The sequence below is a fragment of the Saimiri boliviensis genome, chromosome 1 (assembly GCF_048565385.1).
Source record: "Saimiri boliviensis isolate mSaiBol1 chromosome 1, mSaiBol1.pri, whole genome shotgun sequence".
Taxonomy (NCBI): domain Eukaryota; kingdom Metazoa; phylum Chordata; class Mammalia; order Primates; family Cebidae; genus Saimiri; species Saimiri boliviensis.
Window position 1 is genome coordinate 228,273,023 of NC_133449.1, and position 14,664 is coordinate 228,287,686.

Genomic DNA, 14,664 nt, shown 5'->3' on the forward strand with positions numbered 1-14,664 from the left:
TGAGGCGGAGTTTCACTCTTGTTACCCAGGCTGGAGTGCAATGGTGCGATCTCGGCTCACCACAACCTCCGCCTCCTGGGTTCAGGCAATTCTCCTGCCTCAGCCTCCTGAGTAGCTGGGATTACAGGCATGTGCCACCATGCCCAGCTAATTTTTTGTATTTTTAGTAGAGACGGGGTTTCACCATGTTGACCAGGATGGTCTCGATCTCTTGACCTCGTGATCCACCCGCCTCGGCCTCCCAAAGTGCTGGGATTACAGGCTTGAGCCACTGCGCCCAGCCACTTCTTTATTTTTTTTTTTAGAAGTTTTCTGATTTTAGCTCTTACATTTCAGACCTAGGATTCAATGGTGTAAGGTATGAGTTGAAGTTCACAGTTTTACATAAGGCTATCCAACCATTCTAGCACCATTTTTTGAAAATATTATTCTTTTCTTAATTGGCTTGTCATCTCTGCCAAAAATCAATTGGCTATACATGTATGGGTATATTTCTGGACTCTAATCTGTTCCTTTGATGTGTGTGTGTGGGTGCGCGCGTGTGTGTGTGTATGTGCGTGCGCGCGCGTGCGTGTGTACGTGTATATATATATACGTACACACGCACGCGCGCGCACGCACATACACACACACATACAGAGAGAGAGAACGGAGGGGAGAGAGAGACAGAGAGAGAGAGAGAGTAAGAGTGAGTCTTGCTCTGTCTCCCAGGCTGTAGTGCAGTGGCATGATCTCAGCTCACTGCAACCTCTGCCTCCTGGGTCAAGTGATTCTCATGTCTCAGCCACCTGAGTAACTGGATTACAGGTATATGCCACCATGCCCAGCTAATTTTTGTGTTTTTAATAGAGACGAGGTTTCACCATGTTGGCCAGGCAGGCCTCAAACTCCTGGCCTCTAGTGATCTGCCCGCCTTGGTCTCCCAAAGCGTTGGGATTACAGATGTGAGTCACCGCACCTGACCAATGTCTATCTGTATGTATGTACCAACCCACATTGATAATATATCTTTACATCAACATCACACTGTTTTGATTATCTCAACTTTCTGAAGTCTTAAAATCAAGTAGCTTAAGACTTTCAGCTTAGTTCATTTTCAAAATCAGTTTGGCTATACTAAGTCTTTTGTATTTTCATATAAGTTTTAGATTCATCTTGTAAATTTCTAACAACAAAAAAATTTAGCTAGACACAGTGGTGAGCACCTGCAGTCCTAGCTACTCAGGAGGCTGAAGCATGATTGGATGTTTAATTTTGACAGAAGGTTTTTTGATGCTCATATGGTTTTTCTTTTTTTTTATTTTAATGTGAAAAAGTAATAATTGATTTTTCTGTGTTAAACCTTGCATTCCTGGGGATAAACTCTATTTCATTATGACTATCTGCTGCTAATCCCCATTCAGTGTATTTTTTCATCACAAACATTATTCTTTTGTCACTAAAATTTTGATTTGGATCTCTTGTCTTCAATTTCCCTCTTCATCATGCTCATGATTTCCTCTGCCTTCTATAACATATAGGATATATTTATAAAGGCCATTTTAATGTCTTTGTCTACTAAGTTAGTCATTTTTGTCATTCCTGGGTCTGCTTCTATTGGTTGCACATTTTTCTGCTCCTTTGCTATTTTTGGTTAGATGACAAACATTGTGATTTTTACCTTTTGGGTTCTGTTCTTATTGTTTGTTTTTCAAAATATAGACTTTTAATATTTTGAACTTTGTTCTGAGACTCAAGCAAGCTGGGAATAGTTTTTTCCATTTGAGGCTATCGTTTCAGCTTTCTCGGGTGAGTTCCAGACAGTCTCAAGGCTCTACTTCCTAGTCCGTATGCTAGGAGACCTTGCCATTCTGACTACTAAGAGCCAGCATTAGCTCTGAAGATCGTTCCCTCTGCTCCTTTCTGGAGGTTCTTTTTCTGGCCATAGCAGTTTTCTCACTTGCATTAGCTGATTAAGACTCAGCTAGACTGTGGGAAAATCTCTTGCAGATTCAGAGCATTATCTTTCTTCAGCCGTCTCCTTTCCAGTACTCTGTCCTGTGTGTTCTAGCCACTGACATCCCAAAACTCTCCACTTTGTATCTTCAAACCAGGGATACCGTCAGCACCTCTTTGATTCTCCTCCCAGCACTGCAGCCTGGCTACTCTGCCCAGCCTTGAACCGGGGCACTTGGAGGTCTCACCTCATCTGCATCCTTCACTCAAGGATCATGGTCCTTTATTGCCTATTGTCCCATGTCTGGAAACTCTTGCTTCACATATTTTGTCCTGGTTTCTATTTGTTTAAGGCAACAAGTAGAAGTTCTGTCCTTGTTTTTCTGTTTTGTTTTGCTTTGCTTTAGAGACCGAGTTTCACTCTGTCACCTAAGTTGGAATGCAGTGGTGCAATCATGTCTCACTGCAGTCTCAACCTCCTGGGCTCAAGGGATCCTTTCATCTCAGCCTCTGGAGTAGCTGGGACTACAGGTATGCCACCACACCTGGCCCCACCTGGCTTTTTTTTTTTTTTTTTTTTTTTTAGAGATAAGAGTCTCACTATGCTGCCCAAGCTGGTCTTAAACACCTGCCTCAAGCGATCCTCCCACCTCAGCCTCCCAGAGTGTTAGGATTATAGGCATGAATCACCATGACCAGCCTGCTTTGTTCTTGAGAAGTTGTTTGACAGTTACTCATAGAAGATGAAGCGTTAATGTTGCTAGGATATCTACAGAGTAAACAACATTTACCTTAATCCACATGTAGGAGAGACTGGGAAGGAGCTGCGCCAAGCTTGGCAGGCATTCACCATGAACTGTACTATTGATTCTTACCTACCAGAGATGACTTCTAAACACTGAGAGCACAGAGGGCTCGTGTTGGACTATTAAGTCTCATTGGAGCCTGAAAGCAAGCCCCAGGGCTGGCATGTATGTTTTTTCCTAATGAAAGTGAAGCTTCTGTTCATAAAGTCATCCTGAAGGAAGCTGATTCCAAAGCAAGAAATAAGAACTAGAGAGAGGCTGGCACGGTGGCTCATGCCTGTAATGCCAGCACCTTGGGGGGCCAAGGTGGGTGGATCACCTGGGGTCAGGAGTTTGAGACCAGCCTGGCCAACATGGTAAAACCCTGTCTCTATGCAAAATACAATAATTAGCCGGGTGTAGTGGCACATGCCTGTAATTCCAGCTACTCAGGAGGCTGAGGCAGGAGAATCACTTCAACCTGGAAGGCAGCGGTTGCAGTGAGCCGAGATCATGCCACTGCACTCCAACCTGGGTGACAGAGCAAGACTCCATCTCAGCCGGGCGCGGTGGCTCAAGCCTGTAATCCCAGCACTTTGGGAGGCCGAGGCGGGTGGATCACGAGGTCGAGAGATCGAGACCATCCTGGTCAACATGGTGAAACCTCGTCTCTACTAAAAATACAAAAAATTAGCTGGGCATGGTGGCACGTGCCTGTAATCCCAGCTACTCAGGAGGCTGAGGCAGGAGAATTGCCTGAACCCAGGAGGCGGAGATTGCAGTGAGCCGAGATCGCGCCATTGCACTCCAGCCTGGGTAACAAGAGCGAAACTCCGTCTCAAAAAAAAAAAAAAAAAAAAAAGACTCCATCTCAAAAAAAAAAAAAAAGTAGAGAGAAAAGTCTTGGACTGAGGGGACAGAGAAACATTTTACAATATTACAATAGCAGGACACTCCTGAGTTAGTCTCCATGTTTAACGCCTGCATTCTCTGTTCTACCTGAACTCTCAGTTCTCTATGGTTCTGAGGAAAGTTAGAGGAAGAACTCACTCCCTGGTACAGTGAGCGGTGCTCTCCTTGCCAGTCTCCATTCCCGCTGGTCTGAAGGACGACACCAGTCCAGAATTGTGTGCAGGTGATTCCAGCTGCCAGGGGATAACAGACAAAGGCCCCTGGGGCTGGAAACTCAATGAGGAGGCTGGAGCAGGAGACCCTGTGCAGACATTTTCGTTTGTTTGTTTTGTTTTGTTTTTTGTTTTTTGTTTTTTGTTTTTTGAGGCAGAGTTTCACTCTTGTTACCCAGGCTGGAGTGCAATGGTACGATCTCGGCTCACCGCAACCTCCGCCTCCTGGGTTCAGGCAATTCTCCTGCCTCAGCCTCCTGAGTAGCTGGGATTACAGGCACGCGCCACCATGCCCAGCTAATTTTTTGTATTTTTAGTAGAGACGGGGTTTCACCATGTTGACAAGGATGGTCTCGATCTCTTGACCTCGTGATCCACCCGCCTCGGCCTCCCAAAGTGCTGGGATTACAGGCTTGAGCCACCGCGCCCGGCCCCTGTGCAGACATTTTTATGACCCCCCCACCTTAAGGAAGCACCCCAGGGGCCTTTTAGCAGTAACATGGAAACACTTTGAGATGGCAAAGTTCCTAGACTCAACTGGATGGGATACGGAAGTGTGGTAATTAGTCTAGATATTAATAGATGCGTTTCCTTATTTATTGTCCCTAGATAGTGGTGCCTAGACATATTGTTACACACACACACACACACACACACACACACACACACACCCTGGTCCAGATACCACTGCGAGTACACATTGATATCCTTTAGGTTAAGATCAAAATACCTTCCCCAAGGCCAAGTGCAGTGGCTCATACCTGTAATCCTAGCATAATGGGAGACCAAGGCAGAAGGATCACTTGAGGCCAGGAGTTCTACACCAGCCTGGGCAACATAGTGAGACCCTATCTCTATTTTTAAAATAATAAAACAAAAAACAAAAACACCGAAAATTCTTCCCTCAATTTACAAGACATACACACACACACAGAGATATGCAAGGACAATGGGTTTTCAACCTTAACTGCATTTTAAGCACACCTAGAAGGTGTTTTGTTTTTTTTGTTTTTTTTTTTGAATGGAGTCTTGCTCTGTTGCCCAGGCTGGAGTGCAATGGTGAGATCTTGGATTTTAGCTCACTGCAACCTCTGCCTCCCACTTCAAACTATTCCCCTGTCTCAGCCTCCCAAGTAACTGGGATTACAGGCACTGGCCATCATGCCCAGCTAATTTTTTTGTATTTTTGTAGAGACGGGGTTTCACCATGTTGGTCAGGCTGGTCTTAAACTCCTGATCTCAGCTGATCCACCTGCCTCAGCCTCCCAAAGTGTTGGGACTACAGGCGTGAGCCACCACACCCAGCCTGGAAGTTTTTTTTTGGTTTTGTTTTTGTTTTTAAAAACACCAATGACTGTGCCCACCCTCAGAAACTCTACTTCAAGTTGGCCTGGTGGATAGCCTAGACATCTGCATTTTCAGAAGTTTCTAAGTAATTCTAATGGCCAAGTAGGTTTTTTTTTTTTTTTTTTTTGAGACGGAGTTTCGCTCTTGTTACCCAGGCTGGAGTGCAATGGCGCGATCTCGGCTCACCACAACCTCCGCCTCCTGGGTTCAGGCAATTCTCCTGCCTCAGCCTCCCGAGTAGCTGGGATTACAAGTGCACGTCACCACACCCAGCTACTTTTTTGTATTTTTAGTAGAGACAGGGTTTCCCTATTTTGGCCAGACTGGTCTTGAATTTCTGACCTCATGGTACACAGGCCTCGGCTTCCCAAAGTGTTGGGATTACAGGCGTGAGCCACCATGCCTGGGCTGAGTTTTTTTATTAGTGTGTCCCTGGACATTTTTTTACAAATGCATATATTCCCCATAGGGATATGCATCTTCGTATGAATGGGATTATCAGCTCATGTGCTTCCTAACAAGAGAAATAAGCAGCGTGAAAGCTCTGGATTTAAAAGAGGGAAAATTATAGGGAGGGAGGGGAAAGGGGTGGAGAGTGATATTAAATTAAGGGCAAAATATATAGTTGAAAGACTTGGGAGAGAAGATAGTGACTGGGATATATTATGTCATTCAGGGTCAAGCCTGGAAAATTTGAGAATTTTAAACAGAGAGAACTTAATTCGGGAACAGAGGATCAAAGGAGCCAAACAGATTTGGGGTGGAAATTCAGAAATTAGAGCCGCAGGAAGCCATACCGCTTCTAGGCTGGAGAGACAAAGGGTGAACACCTGGGCACCTGGAGCCCCTAATAGAAGCTGGAATTGTGGTGGCCTTGTCTGGCAGGAGCTGAAGCCACAGATTAGACTGAGTCACAGCTGCAGACATCAGCCAAAGCTGAGATAGGGGAAGAGAGGGAAAGCACTGGCATCAGTCTCCTGCCTTGCAAACTCAACCATGCCTCTCGTTGGCTGGACCCAGGCAGAGCCAGGGAGACATATGCAGAATAGAGGGTTGGCAAAAAGTTGCCGGGCGCGGTGGCTCAAGCCTGTAATCCCAGCACTTTGGGAGGCCGAGGCGGGTGGATCACGAGGTCAAGAGATCGAGACCATCCTGGTCAACACGGTGAAACCCCGTCTCTACTAAAAATACAAAAAAATTAGCTGGGCATGGTGGCGTGTGCCTGTAATCCCAGCTACTCAAGAGGCTGAGGCAGGAGAATTGCCTGAACCCAGGAGGCGGAGGTTACGGTGAGCCAAGATTGCGCCATTGCACTCCAGCCTGGGTAACAAGAGCGAAACTCCATCTCAAAAAAAAAAAAAAAAAAAAGAGGGTTGGCAAAAAGTGGATCTGAGAGCACGCAAGCCCAAGACTGGGAGACACCACACACAGCTATTTCACTGCTTCCCAACTTGTTCAAGGGCTGACTGTCTTGTCAGCAGCATGCTCTGAGCATTGGAATGTTGCAGCCCTAGACTTCAAAACACAACTTTACACTAGAAATAAGTTTATGGTCTCTGTGATCCAGATCATTAAAAGGTCAATTCAACAAACATTCATCAAATTCCTACCAGTTATGGTGATGATGGTGGAAAGAAATGTGGGTAAGACTCAAGAGCCTCTGAGAATTCCCCATTTTATGTTATTATTTATTTATTTTTGAGATGGAGTCTCACTCTGTCAGCCAGGCTGGAGTGCAGTGGTGCCATCTCGGCTCATTGCAACCTCTGCCTCCTGGGTTCAAGCAATTCTCCTGCCTCAGCCTTCCAAGTAGCTGGGATTACAGGTGCATGCCACCATGGCTAAGTTTTGTATTTTTAGTAGAGATGGGGTTTCACCATCTTGGCCAGGCTGGTCTTGAACTTCTGACCTCTGGTGATCTGCCCACCTCAGCCTCTACTAAATATACAAAAAATTAGCTGGGTTTGGTGGTGTGTGCCTGTAGTCTCAGCTACTCAGGAGGCTGAGGCAGGAGAATCACTTGAATCCAGGAGGTGCAGTTTTCAGTGAGCTGAGATCATGCCACTGCACTCCAACCTGGGCAACAGGGCAGACTCTAACTCAAAAAAAAAAAAGACAAGAACAAAAATATTAACTATTGTTAACATGCGTGGTGTGCTTAGTCTTCTGGGCTAAGCCTATTTAAGTGATCATTGACTATCCTTTCAGAAAAGTTCAATATTCTTGAACAGTTGAGTAACTCCCTTAAATCAGAACATGCAAGTGGCAGAAGTAGGATTTAAATTTGAACCTTGGAACAAACAGCCTCCTACCTGGATCCATGTGTCTAAGAGATACCAAAGACTGTCTCCCTGGACCAGGCCTGTGCAACACACTGCAGGGAAAATAGATCAGTAAGCTATGATCACTCTTCCAAAAGTCCACAGTCTGGCTGGTGAGATCAAACATAAATACACAAAAGTGAATGATCACAAAAAATTTAAGTCATATTTCAAGAACTGTCACTTGGAATGCAAAAGGGGTTGCCAAGTGCATCTGACTTATCCTATCCTAACTGCAGTCGGAGTTGGAGGTGGGGCGTTTTCTCGGGTTGAGGCTTTTCAGGTGAGAGCAGAGCCTGCACCAGGGGTCAGGGCAGGCAAGTGCTACCCAGGCTGGAACAGAGGGCTTGAGGCTGGACTGTACACTGTTCCATAGCAGTTTAAATTTACTGTCTTTCAGTAATTTTTGATCTTAGCCAAAATGCCAAGAAATTCAGCAGGAGTCTCAATCATTTTTTAACAAGCTCATTCCTCTGATCAACGTTCAGCTATAGCCACCCTCATTCTTTTATTTCTCACCAAGTTAATGGTAATATACAATGAAGCATTTCCTGTGGGATAGTCATTCAGATTTCCTATACTGGAGACAAGCTCAATTTCCTGAAAAGGACCATCTGGCATTGCCTCAGGCTGTCCTTCGGAGCCAGAAACATTGCCTGGCAGTTGGCACCTGGAGTATGTTTCATTTTCTCTTGTAGGTTTCAATAATCATTTTCGTTCAAATTACAGTTCTGCTCTCCTTTAGTGCTGGAATCAGATGTGAAAATTTAGGCCAAAAATGCACATTCATTTTATAAAATTGTGGCCTCTATGTAGCACCAATCTCTGGGTCTTGACCTTGTCTATAAATTCTGTGATGTTTTATTCTTTATTCTTTTTTTTTTAATTGACTATGTCATTGGCCAGTGATGTTTTATCAAGAAGGCAATGAGGACCAGAGAAATTAGAAAGGAAGCCTCAGAAATCAGTATGCCTCAGGCTGCAGGCTGCTATGAGAAATAACATCAGAAGACTCAAGCCTGAGAGTTTTTATACCATACTGCATACACATTTTCATTTACTTTTATTTGCCTTTGTTTGCATGAGTTGTGTGAAGTTAACTACCAATGAGTTTATTTATATGACTTTCACGTTGTTGTACATGCCGATATCTACCACTGTGATCATTATTTATGACAAATTTAGCTCCCGTGGGTAAACCTAGCAGGTTTTCACTCACAGACTACATCTAAGTTTGTGTTATTTTAATCTCAAATACAAATTGGCAAGCACTTTAGTTGTGGAAGAGAACGAGGAAGCTGGATTATAGATTGCCTTTACGGAAAACAAAATATCCTGGGGATACTTTAAACCTTATTTTTTAATAGCATCTGAGGAAAAATGGGAAATCACCTGTTTGGTTTGAATGTAAATGTTCCTTTAAAATTCTCTCTTTTTTTTTTTTTTTTAGATGGAGTTTCACTCTTGCTACCCAGGCTGGAGTGCAATGGCGTGATCTCGGCTCACTGCAACCTCCACCTCCTGGGTTCAGGCAATTGTCCTGCCTCAGCCTCCTGAGTAGCTGGGATTACAGGCACGCGCCACCATGCCCAGCTAATTTTTTGTATTTTTAGTAGAGACGGGGTTTCACCATGTTGACCAGGATGGTCTCGATCTCTTGACCTCGTGATCCACCCACCTCGGCCTCCCAAAGTGCTGGGATTACAGGCGTGAGCCACCGCGCCCAGCCCTAAAATTCTTATGTTAGAACTTTAGTCCCAAGGGGATGGTATTGGAAGATAGGGCCTTGTGGAGATGCCCTCATGAATGGAATTTATGCCCTTACGAAAGGGCTGAAGAGAACAAGCTAGCTAGGTCATTTTTTGTCCTTCCATCCCTTCAACCAGGTGAGGACACAGCATTCCATCTTTCCAGAGGATGCAGCAACAAGGCACCATCTTGAAAGCAGAGAGCAGCCCTCACCAGACACCAGATCTGCCAGCACCTTGATATTGGACTTCCCTGCCTCCAGAACTGTAAGAAATAAATTTCCATTGTTCATAATTTACCCAGTCTCAGGTATTTTGTTACAGCAGAGGAGAAATGGACTAAGACATGCCCTACCTCTCCACCCAAGACACGACCCAGTGCTCCACTCTTGACTCTGATGATATCATATTTGGGGATTAAAGAGTTGAATTTTAACTTGATCTTCTACTTTTATTTCCAGTGTCATTACTACAGTTATTCAGGTTATTACAGGAATAAACTAAAATATCACAGGAACTTTTAAAATATATTCACTTGTCTTACTGGTGAGAAATATACTTTTTTGTTGCTGTTTTTGAGATACAGTCTCGCTCTGCTGCCAGGCTGGAGTTCAGTGGCGCAATCAGCTCACTGTAACATCTGCCCCCCAGGTTCAAGCAATTCCCCTGCCTCAGCCTCCTGAGTAGTGGGGACTACAGCTGTGCACCACCATGCCTGGCTAATTTTTTGTATTTTAATAGAGACAGAGTTTCATCATGTTGGCCAGGATGGTCTCGATATCCTGAACTTGTGATCTGCCCACCTCAGCCTCCCAAAGTGCTGGGATTGCAGGCATGAGCCACTGTGCTTGGCCACTCTTTTTTTTTTTTTTTTTTTTTTTTTTGAGGAGGAGTTTCGCTCTTGTTACCCAGGCTGGAGTGCAATGGTGCGATCTTGGCTCACCGCAACCTCCGCCTCCTGGGTTCAGGCAATTCTCCTGCCTCAGCCTCCTGAGTAGCTGGGATTACAGGCACACGCCACCATGCCCAGCTAATTTTTGTATTTTTAGTAGAGACGGGGTTTCACCATGTTGACCAGGATGGTCTCGATCTCTTGACCTCGTGATCCACCCACCTCAGCCTCCCAAAGTGCTGGGATTACAGGCTTGAGCCACCGCACCCGGTGGCCGCTCTTTTTTTAAAGAATAAAAAAGAAACTATCATTAGAGTAAACCAGTAACCAACAGAATGGGAAAACATTTTTGCAATCTACCCACCTGGCAAATGGCTAATATCCAGAATCTACAAAGAACTTAAATTTACAAGAAAAAAACAAACAATTCCATCAAAAAGTAGGTGAAGGATATGAACAGACACTTCTCAAAAGAAGACATGCAGTCAACTAACATATGAAAAAAAGCTCATCATCACTGGTCATTAGAGAAATGCAAATCAAAACTACACTGAGATACCATCTGATGCCAGTCAGAATGGTGATCGTTAAAAAATCAGAAGACAACAGATGCTGGAGAGGATGTGGAGAAATAGGAACACTTTGACACTGTTGGTGGGAGCCTAAATTAGTTCAACCATTGTGGAAGACAGTGTGGCGATTCCTCAAGGACCTAGAAATAGAAATTCCACTTGACCCAGCAATCCAATTACTGGGTATATACCCAAAGGGTTATAAATCATTCTATTATAAAGGCACATGCACACGAATGTTCACTGCGGCACAGTTTACAATAGCAAAGACCTGGAACCAACCCTAATGCCCATCAATGAAAGACTGGATAAAGAAAATGTGGCACATATACACCATGGAATGCTATGCAGCTATATAAAAAAAGAATGAGTTTATGTCCTTTGCAGGGACATGAATAAAGCTGGAAACTGTCATTCTCAGCAAACTGACACAAGAACAGAAAACCAAACACTGCATGTTCTCACTCATAAGTGGGTGTTGAACAATAAGAACACATGGACACAGGGAAGGGAACATCACACACAGGGGACTGTCGGGAGGTGGTGGGGGGTATGGGATAGATAGAAAGCAGGGGGTGAGGGGAGGGACAGCATTAGGAGAAATACCTAATGTAGATGATGGGGGGATGGATGCACCAAACCAGCATGGCACATGTAACAAATTTGCATGTTCTACACATGCGCCCCAGAACTTAAAGTATAATAATAAAATTAAAAATAAAAAAATTAATATTGAAATCGCTTTGTAATCAAGATGCAGGAAAAATGATACTTGTGCAGGGTTGCACAGTGGGGCCCTTCAGTGTGTATAGAAAGGGGAGGTTTTTGTCATTAGGATTGGCACAGTTGAATACATGTTGAGACATCGGGAAATTTTGGATTTCCAGTCATTGAGTAGACTATATTAATAATTTTGGGCTGGGCGCGGTGGCTCAAGCCTGTAATCCCAGCACTTTGGGAGGCCGAGGCGGGTGGATCACAAGGTCGAGAGATCGAGACCAACCTCGTCAACATGGTGAAACCCCGTCTCTACTAAAAATACAAAAAAAAATTAGCTGGGCATGGTGGCACCTGCCTATAATCCCAGCTACTCAGGAGGCTGAGGCAGGAGAATTGCCTGAACCCAGGAGGCGGAGGTTGCGGTGAGCCGAGATCGTGCCATTGCACTCCAGCCTGAGTAACAAGAGCGAAACTCCGTCTCAAAAATAATAATAATAATAATTTTGGTTATGACATAATACAACTATCCCTTGAGGATTTTTCAGTCTAAATTGTTATGATGCCCAAGAATTGAATTTTTTCAGGGGGAGGGTCTTGCTCTGTCACTACTGCACTCTAGGCTAGAGTACAGCGCCCTCCACCACACCTGGCCAATTTTTGTACTGTTTTGCAGAGACAGGGTTCCACCATGTTGCCCAGACTCATTCAAACTCCTGGGCTCAAGCAGTCCACCTGCCTCAGCCTCCCAATATGCTAGGATTACAGGTGTGAGCCACTGCACCTGGCTCTAAAAAACCAAAAAATATTTTTAAAAGTTTTTTTTTTGGCCAGGCACAGTGGCTCATGCCTGTAATCTCAGCACTTTGAGAGGCCAAGGTGGATGGATCACCTAAGGTCAGGAGTTCAAGACCAGCCTGGCCAACATGGTGAAACCCCATCTTTACTAGAAACACAAAAATTAGCTGGGTCTGGTGGTGTGCACTTGTTATCCCAGCTACTCAGAGAGGCTGAGGCAGGAAAATTGCTTGAACCAGAGAGGTGGAGGTTACAGTGAGCCAAGATCCCACCACTGCACTCCAGACAGGGCAACAGAGCAAGATTCCATCTCAAAAAAATTGTTTTTTTAAATCAAAGGTACTTTTCTGGTCACCTTTGACCTGACCCCAAGGGAAACGGCTAGACTTCTCCTGGGTTACACCTAGCTCCATCTGTGGCATCATTCTATGCCCGTCCTAAAGAGCCATTGACCACTGAGGCCTGGACCATTGGAATATGCCTATTAGACCAACTGATGGGGTCTGGGGTCATGCTTGGATAATGGAACAATGGAATAACACTTCCATGTGCTTTAATTTCAAAAATATCAAAATGTGGCCATATGTTATCTTACAGGAATGACATCTAGGAAGTCATTTAGACACTGGTTCTCAAATCATTGGCTTATAAAAAACTTCACTTGTCCTCCGTGAAATGACAAAAGTAAAGAAAACTGTAGTAATTTTGTAATACAATTTCATTATTCAAATTTAGAGCAGCCCTCCCTTTATGCTGAAATTTTGGCCTTTCCTGTTTTAGGAATTAAAATATTATTTTTCTATGAAATGACAGTGATTGTAGATAGTAGCGTTTTAAAATATATATTCTTAGCAAAATAAAAAGATTGATAATCTATCTAATCCAAGTTCTCCTCTATTCCCCAAACCCCATTAAAAAACAACCTTGGACCCATCGATCCAAGCTACACTGTATCAAGTAAGCCTGGTGTGCTGTCTTCTGCACTGCATTCAAGAATTCTGCATGTGCCGGAGCCATATGTCACTTATCCTTGGCTGTGCTTTGATTTCCTGACAGGGTTTGGCACTTTGAACGCAGTAGGTGCTCAATAAACACTTGTTTCATTGACTCGGAAGCAGCTGTCATTCATAATGAAAACATCTCCAGGGGACATCAAAGACACCCTATATTTTATGGGGACAAATCATTTTGAGATTTAGTGATATAGAGTGAAAAGGGCTGTGCAGCGGCAGGCCTGGGTGGATTCCTGGTTTTGTCACTTTCCCATGAACCTCTTAAGTTTTTAATACCTTGGTTCCTTCACCCATCAAATGTAGAGTATGTACTTTGCCTCTCCATGGACTCAGTTGTGAGGATCAGATTTGTGTGCAGAGGAGCACTCTTTGTATACGTTAACACTCCATTTTGTTCTACCCCAGGCTCCTCATCTTATGTCCCAGGATAGGACTCTGGGGCTGCCTCCTGGCTGCAAGGCTGAGTGATGCAGATGGCGCTTGGGGTCAGCTGCCACTTTCTCCTCTGTAGCAGAAGCCTGAGTGTAGTAGGAGCTTGAGGGAGTCGGCCAAGCAGAGACTGGACTAATGGCTAGCATATATTAAGTCCTCCCTATGCACCAGACACTCTTCTGAGCACTTCTACACAAGAACCCTGGAGGTAGGTGCCATTATTGTCACTCTTTATATCAGAGAATAAAACTGAAGCATAGCTAGAAAGAGGAGGAGCCAAATGTGAACCCTGGCAGCCTGGGAGGAGCCCACAGTCTCAGCCACCCCATTGTAACTGTCTTTCCAGGAAGAGGGACAGGAGGTAGACAAGCCATAACACAGCCTCCCTGGGTCTGCTCTCATCCTTCTCAGTTATACAAGCCAATTGACCCCACTTTTGAAAGCAAGTTATTATCCTCAGGTCAGCTCTCAGAATTACAGAAGGTCAGAATGTTAAGGAGGGCGGGGAATGTGTGCTCCATCTTCTCAGGAGGATGAGGAAACAGGTCCTGTGACTTACACAAAGACACGTGTTCCTGCCATCTCTGCAGCCTCAGCCCCACTTCCGCCTCCCACAGCGCTTCTGCACATCCCTACCTAACACACCTGGCCATTCCTGCTGTCAGCCATTGCTCACTTTCGTTTGAATTCTGCCACGCATCCAATCCCATATCATCCATGAAGCCTTTGCTCATTCCATCAGCCCACAGCTGTCTCTCTTTCCTCTCGGTCACCTAGCAGGGTCTACACAGTCAACTCTATTCGCAGGCTGCCTACTGGAATCTTTTATGTTGATATTTAACTGAACTCAGTTTAACTCATCTACCTGATCCTTGATGCCTATCTCAAATAAGTTCCTTAAGGGTGGAACATTCTATTTCACTTTATTTTGTGATTCTCAGAGCAGTTAGCACCAGCACCTTACATACTATTAATGTGTG

General features: G+C 44.5%; 1 protein-coding gene and 1 pseudogene across 1 annotated transcript in view; both read right to left on the reverse strand.

The window, feature by feature from the left end:
* RASGRF2 (Ras protein specific guanine nucleotide releasing factor 2) overlaps positions 1-14,664 on the reverse strand; it is a 374,367-nt gene that overhangs the window by 304,003 nt on the left and 55,700 nt on the right. The window lies entirely within an intron of this gene.
* The window catches only part of LOC101042006 (DNA repair protein XRCC1-like), a 34,703-nt pseudogene that overhangs the window by 16,607 nt on the left and 3,432 nt on the right, over positions 1-14,664 (reverse strand).